The following is a 10,057-nucleotide window of genomic DNA, read 5'->3' on the forward strand; positions in this document are numbered from 1 at the left end:
ATAATTTGTTCCAAAGAAGCAGTCTTTGAGATCCAAGTCTCTTTCATCCCAGAGTGTCTCTGCAGACATGGGGTACAGTACATGCAGTACAGTATCACCATTCATTCCTGTCCATTGTTTGTTCTTTCTTTAAACCCTGCCTGGTTATATTCCCAGGTATGATGTCCTGCCATCAAGTCGATGATCAGCCTTTAGGTCAGACTGACTTTGGTTGTGTTTGCATTATTTTATTTAGCATTCTATCATCGGCTTATCTTCTGTAGTGTCTCCACCATCCTAATCTTGTTGATTAAAGCCAATCCCATACTCTGACTTCACATCCTATTCTCATTCTAATTTTTTCATTTGTCATTAAATCATTCCACTTTAAACCTGCCATCTTTTGAAGAACTCTCATCTCTACTGTCTACAGCCTTCTGATGTTTGTTTAATTTAAGGCCTCTGCTTCCAGACCACAGACAGATACTGTTTGAAAAATTTTAACTTTGGTACCAAATGTAATGTTCTTATCAGTCTATAATATTAGTCAATTTCTGTAAAGCACTCATAGCACATCTTTTAACCTCACTGTTGATGAAACTATCGGCATTGGTCAAGTTTACTACATATACATAAGATTCAATTTTTCAATGACTTTACTGATGCTATATTTCAATACTTTATCTATTGTCCCTTTTCCAAGATGCAACCACTTGGCATTTATTGTAAGTCCAAGTCAACTACACCAGTTTCCCAAGGTGGCAAGGAGTATCATCACTGATTCAAACATGTCTGCCAGTTGTACAATGTCATCCGAAGAAGTGAAAGAGCTTAACTCTAGATCATCGAATATCCCTCCAATTTATCTAACATTCTAAATGTCCAGTTTAAGAACATGGTCTTAAGCCAGACTTTGACTTTAAACAGTTAATTAATTTTCCACCAATTTTTACAGCACTGCAGCAGTCTTCCTGCATAGCTTTTATAATTACAATTCTCTTATTTGGAACTGCATATGATTTTGCAACTTTGCATGTTTCCTACCAAACTGAATCCAAATGCTTTTGTGAAGTCAGTGAAATCCGTGAATATCTTTAATCCCCATTCTTGCTTTTTCGCATGAATATTTGGTCAATATAACTTTAGCCTGGTGTGAAGCCATACCGTTTCTCACCTACAACTTCCTCTAAAACCGGCCTTAATTTGTAGACAACTACTTTCATCATTATTTTCCCCAGTTCTGACAAATGTATAAGTCTAATTATTTGTTTGGATCAGCAGGATCTCCTTTCTTTAAGACTGGTGCAACTATTGCCTTTAGCCAATCATCTGGTACCTCTTCTTGCATATTTTTTTCTAATATTTCCATAACACTTGTCCCGCCAGCTTTTAGCGTCTCAATGCTTATATTGTCTATCCCTGCAGCTTTCCCACTTTTTAAGTGCTTCAGTGCAGTTTCTATTTCTTCTTCTGATGGTGGGTCAGTGCTGATATCCATTCAGCCTTGCAAGCTGCCCTGTCCATCTAGCATTTCTAAAACACTTGCATCTGGATGAACTGCAGGGTTCAGCATTTTGTCAAAAGACTCCTTTCATATTTCCAATACTTATTTTATATTTGTCGGTTCACCAGTAGCCTTTTTTACCACTTGCATTGTTGGCTTGATTGTGTTTCCATATGACTTACTTTCTTGATGCCTCCTCTAGTTGTTAAACCTCTTCTTTCCACATCTTTTGTTTGTCCAATCTTTATGATTTTCAGTGCTTTGCATAATGTTTTTACTTCTTCAGCTTCTCCAACTGTTTTGGCTTGTTTATGCTTCTGCTGGAATGTTCTTTGGCCAGATTTTCCTTGTTTGCTTATGTCTTCCAGTAATTTTCTTCACTCTACGTTGTGTCAGTTCCTTGAATATTTCCCATCCAGTCTGTAGTGAGATTTCTTCATCATCATAAATTGGTTGGAGAATATTTCAGGCCATCCTCACCTTGCATGCCTTCCTCAAAGAACTGTCCTTATCAAGTTCAAATTTGGCTCCAGTTGCATTCATCTTTTTCTTGGACTTTAATAATAATCTTTCCAATTAGTAGTTCATGATTACTGCCACATTCAGCACTTCTATAAACTCAAACATCTAACAGTGACAGTCCAGCATTTTACTGATGATGATATGGTTAGTCTGATTTTTTTTGTTTGACCATGTGGTGAGTTCCCTGTAATCTTGTGCATGTCTTTGTGAGGAAACCAAGTACCCCCAATAATCAGTTGTGAATCTCAGAGAAAGCTCTTTACCATCCGTACCGCATTATCATTTGGCATCCTGATGCTGTGTAGTCCAACATCTATTCATTTGCTGACCATGTTTGTTACCAACCTTTGCATTCATATCATGATCAGGAATCTTGTCTACAATGCTATCCAGCTGTGGATAAAAGCCATCCTAATCTTCCTTTTCTGCTGCGTTCTCTTCTATGCACCTCTTGATACATCACAGGAGATGACAATTATGCATAGTTTATTGTAGGCAGTAGTAAACCTTGCTATGTCAATCTGTTCAGAAACTGGTTTCCAGCTGTTTGTTGAAGTAACATGTTATCTTCGTCACTGCTACAGCAGCCTCAGTTCTATGCTTTGTTTGCCCACTTGAATGTCTGGAGTAGAGGAAAGTATAATTTCAAACTGTCAACTCTCCTGTACCCAGCCAATGTGACTCCTGTGTGGCAGCAATAGAAAGTTGTAACTGCCTTACTCCTTCTTATGAGCTCAGTCTGTCCTGGAGCAAATAGAATTCTAACATTCCAGTTCACAATATGTGTAGCTGTTATCCAAAATCTATGACCACTGCCATTTGTTAAGCCTGGGTCAAAATCCATATAAATCAATTTAGCTTACTGTATTGTTTGTATAACAAGTGAGTTTTGGATGAGACCCAAGTACGAGTCTTGAAATGTGGATATATATTCAAGGCTTTAATACTTTGTTTTCTAACTGATTCTTCCAGAAACTTCAAAATAGATCTAGTGCATGGAATTGATACTCTATAAGGAAAAGTACATCTCATACTCTATAAGGAAGGCCTAAACAGGATGATAGTAAGGGCCCCTTTGGTTATTTTCACTCTTTGGGGCTGGAGATTTAAAATGATATTTGCCTTGGGTTTTCAGGTTGTCCTCTGGTTTATAGTTGGTTCTGTCACTGCCTCGCTTTCCTCATTGGTACTGAATATTTAACTTGAAATCCTCTAATTAAATATTGCACAATTAGTCCAAAGGCTTGTTTTTATGAAATATCTGTGTTTGTAAGACTAAACTGTGCTTTACTGTACAGAAGTATCTGAAATTTGCAGCAGCATCACAAATAAAATATTTTATCTTTTGATTGTATCCCTCTCCCTCACCCTTTTGTCTTCTAATTTGTAAGTTATTTGGGGTAGAGGACATATCTTCTGTATGTTTCTGTAAGACCTTGTACAGTGGGGCCCTGATCTGATAGGAGTCTCTTGGTGTGTGTCTCTTGGTCTGTGTGTGTGTGTGTGTGTGTGTGTGCGGTGTGCATATGCACCGGTGTGAACTTAGTCATGTAACACATTTCAGTGTCTCAGTTTCATCATCTGTGAATAAAAAACACCACCTACCTCATCAGGAAGTTGTGAAGCTTAATTCATGCTAATGAAACACTGTCAAGTATTATGGATGAAAGGCATTGCAATTATATATATATATATATATATATATACACATTTTAAAAAAAAAAGCATTTCAGAATGCACTTTGGGTTTTCCAGAAACTACAGTAAGTGTTCCAAATAGGAAATGCACCCAATTCTTTGTGGGCTTTTCTGTTCAATTTTCTTTAATGTAAAGTACTGAGGGAGGTTCTACTTAATCTTATTTCCCGACCCCCACTTCACCACCTTATTTCAGACTCCATCCTGACCAAAACTCTGTCCAGAATCACCAGGATGACCTGATTCTGAGAGCTACATTAGGGTTTCAACAACATAGCTTTTAGTTCCTGCAGGTCCTGTTCTTTAATTGATTTGTTTACTTTTCTGCTGATGTAATGAGAATGTTGGAAGACTTCAGCTTCATATTTAATTGCAAATATTATGGGGCCACAGCAGTCAGCTAGGGAAATCTTGTAAATGGGCTCATTTGCCAGTGTGCATTTCTTGTGTACAACACACCACAGCTCTGGCTATTTCTTTTAAATTGTTTGTTTTTAGCATCACAGTTTAGGAGTAGGCAGCCCTGCAGAACTAACCAGAGGAAGGATGGTCCTTTGGTAACTGTGGACTGGGACTGAAGAGAGGTTTTCAGTGCCTGGTTCTACTACATGCTTTGTGACCTTGGCCAAGTCACTTTGTGCCTCACACTAGTGAGGAGTTACAATGACAAGAAGTTACCTTGAAGTCAACAATTCTGAAGTGGGAAAGAATTATTATTTACATTTTACAGATGGGGCCTGAGATAGAGAGAGACTGAAGGCTACACTTTGATCCCCTTACTCACACTGGTCAGTGCGTGCTTGCATGAGTTGTCACACTAAATTCAAAATGCTTGCCGTCAACAATAGTACTCCTCTATAGCCCAGGAAGCTCTGAGAGAAATTCTTCCTTTCTGAGGCACAATGCCTCTGGATTCTCCAGGGGACACAGGCCTATGCCTACAAGCCACAATTGTATGTCAATATTTATTTTTCAAAAGTAACCAAGCACAAGTAACATTCAATATAGTCTTCACTCCCCTGGAATGCTACCTACTGTAGAATTAATTTATTAAGAGACGAGAGAGACTACAGCAGACTGCCACCTTGAGAAATGTCAGATAATTGCTTCCAAACTGTTTGACTAATTAACTTAGATGCCTATAGGCTTCTCCCACAACATTGCTCTCACTCGCTTCTCCCACAGCATTCCTCTCACTGTCAAAACAGGGAAAAACCCAGTATCTTCACTGGTTTCTGATTTTCTTTCTTTTTTTAAAGTTGAGGCAATTGGCATTGTAAATATTTTGAAAATGACACTCTCTCTGAGAAGATCTCTTTCAGCGTATGCAAGTAGATCCAGTTATGTCAATTTGTAACAAAGCCATCCATTTTCTCCCCATAAATGCTTACAATAACAGATCAGCATATTCAATTAATCTTGTTAAAATTAGCTCATAGCCAGTTATGAAAATCTGTTTGTTGCAGCATCGATCAGCTATAAAATTATTTATTGTATGGTAAGAAATTTTTAAAGGGTGAGAGATGGAGTTTCGCAGGTGACCAGAGCACATATCTCTGTAATTGCTGAGCTGTTTACAACATATGCTATTTTTTTTAAAATAAGCACATTAAGTATTGATGAAAGAAGCCAGGTAGAAAGCCTACTAGGTATAACATAGGCAGTGTGGTTGCTTCACTGCATTTAAGTGCCTCAACCCTGATGTGCATTAGCAATATCTACCGTAATTTAGTCTCTGTCACCATTCATCCCTAAGCCTCTGTTGAGACTTCCAGTTGTTATGCCAATTGTGCTGATGGGTTTTGTCAGACAGACAACAATCCGAAAGGAACTGAACTATTATTGCCAACTAATTTCACATAGGCCACTGCCCAACCATGGGATGCTGACTTTTAGTCAATACACACATGGGTCTAATTCAAACCTGTTCCATATCTAATCACCCTTAAGAATTAAATCCTCCATAAATGCAGAATTTTCGCTGTGTTGAATAGCTAAAGAGCGAGCCAACTAAGTAAGTGTGTGTGTGTGAGAGAGAGAGAGGAAGAAGAAGAAGAAAAAAAAAAGAACCTCCTCCTTCCTAGTACTCAGGAGAGGGGAGAAGAAAAAAACCAAGATTTCCCCCACCAGCTTGGAGTAGAGAGAGTAAACAGCATCTCGAACAATGTGTGTGGAAATTTCACTCTCTCAAAAGTAAATGGTAGGTGGGGAAACCAGACAGGTCGGGTGCTGGGGGACGCAGGAGAGAGAGTGCAGCCCCCCCACAGTCAGGCGAAGGGAGAATATTTACATCTCCAGGAGATTGAAGACAATTCCATCATAGCTTATTCTGGAAGAAAGGTGTGTGACTTGATATAAGTTGCATCGTTTGTATGGAGTGTCAAAGAGGTGATCCTAGTTCAGTCTTCATCTGAATAAAAGGTAATCCGTAATCCAATAAGGTTATTGGAATATGAACTGCTCAGTCTGTCCCATGATATTGAGGGAACAGATATCGTCAATGAGTTTAAGGGAAGGATGATGTATATAAAGACAGCTTTGGTTGTCAGAACATGGTGTGCCTATAGGAATCTTTTTTTCTCTAGCCACATTTTTATTACTTTTTTTTCTGTCAGAGGTGTTATGGAATATGTCTTGATAATTTGCTTTCTCCCCATTGTTTTGCTCAAGTTAAGTGCTACATCAAATTGGGAAAGAGGCGAGTAGAAAAACACTAGCAAAGTTTATTATAATCTTGGTGCAGTTTTAAACTGTATCATCATGACTTCTCTGAGCAACAGACTTTATTATTGTGTATGTCAGGCTGGCCAGGGTTTGGCTCTGAGATGTACTTTTGATTGGTTTAAATATGATCCTGTTATGTACTGTTTAACTGGGATACCAGGTGTCTGCTATAGGGTTGGGAAATAGACAATGGATTCTTTTTAAACATTATTTTAGCTAATATTTTATTTTGCACATGTGTCTAAATTTGGAGACAGCTGTGCTGAGGACAGAGCTGCTGAGAATTACGCTGACATCCTAGTTGGTTAAATCAAGGTTCTGATAGTTCAAGCTTCTCAGCTAACCTCAACTGCTGTGGTGGTACACAGGCAACAAGGCAGTCACTCGGGGACCCAAACCATATAGGACGTTATAGCACATCAACATCTTTTCATTCTACCCAGAAACAAACAGGAAGTTGCTGCAATTGTTGGAGAAAAAGTAATGTGGTCCCTGTGGTCAATATCCTTTTGATTCCTTGACTCAGAAGGATTAAGAAAATCTGTCAACCTAAGAATTGGGTGAAACTGCTTTGGTTGCATTAGTTCATGTTCTTGTCCCACTAATGGACAAAACTGAAAGGGTGAAATCCTGGCTCCATTGAAATCAATGGTAATTTCAACTGACTTCAATAGAACCATGATTTCACGCTAAGTGTTTGTCTGTCTTCTGAGTGTTTGAGATTTGTTCTTAATACCTTAGACTGTAAGATTTTGTTGACTGACTTTCAGCCTCTGACAAAGTTGTGTGGAGTTACTCATGAGTGGCTCTGTTCTCATTTTCTTGTTAAAAGCCAAAGGATAGTTGTAAACAATTTTCAGAGTAGCAGCTGTGTTAGTCTGTATCCATAAAAAGAAAAGGAGTACTTGTGGCACCTTAGAGACTAACAAATTTATTAGCGCATAAGCTTTCATGATCTACAGCTCACTTCATCGGACGCATATAGTGGGGAAATTTTATATACACAGAAAACATGAAACAATGGGTGTTACCATACAGACTGTAACAAGAATGATCAGGAAAGGTGAGCTATTACCAGCAGCTATTACCCGCTCTCCTGCTGGTAATAGCTCACCTTTCCTGATCACTCTTGTTACAGTCTGTATGGTAACACCCATTGTTTCATGTTGTCTGTGTATATAAAATCTCCCCACTATATTTTCCACTGTATGCGTCCGATGAAGTGAGCTGTAGCTCACGAAAGCTTATGCGCTAATAAATTTGTTAGTCTCTAAGGTGCCACAAGTACTCCTTTTTTTTGTAAACAATTGTTTTTGCGTTATAAAGGTTCTTTCCTGCAAGATCACAGGATCTATATTGTTTCCTCTCTTGTTCAACCTGATACTTCTGAGACGTTTGGGAGGAGACCTGGACTATAATGATTTCACAGTATGCCAATAACTCCCAGTGTGCACTCTATCATGTCTGACCCAGCTGGAGCAGAATTGTCCATTGTCCTGGACATGTGGAAGAAAGACAAGTGATATGGTTTAATTAGGGCACAACTTCATTAACAAACTCTCCTGGGAACTACCCAGGAATGACTCATTCAGTGGAGGTCATGATTCCTTCCTTAATCATTTCTCTTCAATGAAGGGCTGCCATCAGACCACCACACCCTCCACAACTGGTCCCACCGTTACTTGGTTCCACTGCCTTCCCCTCATATAAGGGTTAAGGGGCTAAGGAAAGCGCATTGATTCTTCATTGTACCAGACATTTGGAACCCCAAACCCATTCCCCAGTGTCTCTAGGGGATGGATGCCTTCTCCAAAATCCACTTCCAACTCCAGTTTATCAGGGAACTAACCCCCCCATGGAATGAATATCTGAACACCTGCCACCAGGAGGGACCAGCAATTAACTTGGCTGCCTTTCCCCATCTCTAGATAGGTTCGTAGATAGTTATCCATTCCCTCCTTAACACTGGCCAAAAATATGTATATGCTCCCCAGGTGAAGAAGTGATGAAGAATAATTCAGCTACCCAGTTCAATATTTTTGGTGGGTAAGTATTGATCCTCCCTATTCCAGATAATTCACATATCTTTTGGCCTTGTAGCTCACCACCATACCTGTGGCTACAAACTTTGATACATCCCTGGGAAAAGATTCTGGATCTGCCCTATATATCTGTGCCCTGGCTGTCAAAGATTGTAAGAGGGCAGCTTGTCCTAGAGCATGCCCCTTTTATCATGCCAACTCAGATTTGCCTAGTCACCAAGACCCACTTTGACCCTCCCAATATCGCTAGCTGCCCAGAGATGCAAACATCACTTCTCATGACTCATTCCCTCTCTTCCCCTAACACACCCCTTCTTGTCCATTTTTCAAAACAACTTGGGCTTAGATGAGAGCTAGCTGGCTGCAACTTCATCCAGACAAAACAGAGTTGGAATGAGGGATACAGCTGGAGGAGTTGTTGAGACATATGTTGGCACGCCTCACTGAGGGATGGTAACCACCATTTGTAAAACAGATGCACAGCTTTGTAGTGTTGTCAAATCCCAGGCTGCCTGTGGATACGGGCAGCAGTTGTCATGAGGATGTCTTTTTCCAGTTGCATTTGGTGAGAAGAGGGCGATCTTTTCCCTCTGAAGTGGACCTTGCCACAATTATCTCTGCCTTTGTCACTTCAAGATTAGATAGCCCTACATACGACTGCAGTTTGTGACCATTGAAAAGTTGAAGCTAATGCAGAATGCTGCAGCATGCGTATTAAGTTAGGTACTAAGTTGGGAGCATGATAAACCTTAATCTTCAATTGTCCACAAAAATAACCCACCAAAGAGCAATAAACAAAACAGTCAATAGTGCAGCACCTAACCACCCTATACATTGAGCCAATGTTAGTGGCTGTTTATATATGTTCTATATGTAGCAGAGTTTTTAACAGTGAGGGTACTTAACCACTGAGACAACTTATCTAGGGATGCGGTGGATTCTTCATGAGTAGAATTCTTCAGATCAGAACTGAATGTCTTTTAGAAAGAAATGTTATAGTTATAGAAGTTATGGGGTTGATAAAGAAATTACTGGGTGAGATATTTTTGACCTGTGTTATGCAAGAGATCAGATTGGATGATCATAGTGGTTCCTTCTGACTTTGGAAGTCTGTGAATTAGATTCTTTTGTTATTGTTTGTTTGCAAATGACAATGGCTTTAAACAGTTTTGGTTTTATCTAAATTTTAGTTTAACTTTTTAAAAATTTTTTTGTTTGAGTGACCATCCCAAAATAGCACAAGTTTTGAATTGCATCGGGTATTCTTATTCCAATCTGTATTCCACCACAAAGAAAAAGTTATATAAAGCCCCATAAAATAAAGTGATTAAGCATCGAGTAATGATTGTTTTGTGGAACATTTTAAAAAAAATTATACTGCTTTCAAGGCTGAGGAAATGAAATTTCATTCATGTCTACCATATTGTATGCACATCCCATACAGTTCAAAGTCTTGTTTTAACACTTTAACACTTCAACACTGGGAATCGGGATTTCCCGACACAATGTGGTCACGAAAAATGAATTAGCACTGACGCAGAGCTCCTGACCTCCGTGGCGCCAAGGGGCTACATTTAGCCAATTTCCTG

The 10,057-nt window shown here is 39.2% G+C and overlaps 1 protein-coding gene across 2 annotated transcripts in view; it reads right to left on the minus strand.

The window, feature by feature from the left end:
* Window positions 1-10,057, minus strand: part of VEGFC (vascular endothelial growth factor C) — a 206,610-nt gene that overhangs the window by 12,434 nt on the left and 184,119 nt on the right. The gene's annotated exons all lie outside the window — the stretch shown is intronic.

The sequence above is a fragment of the Lepidochelys kempii genome, chromosome 4 (genome assembly GCF_965140265.1).
Source record: "Lepidochelys kempii isolate rLepKem1 chromosome 4, rLepKem1.hap2, whole genome shotgun sequence".
Taxonomy (NCBI): Eukaryota; Metazoa; Chordata; order Testudines; family Cheloniidae; genus Lepidochelys; species Lepidochelys kempii.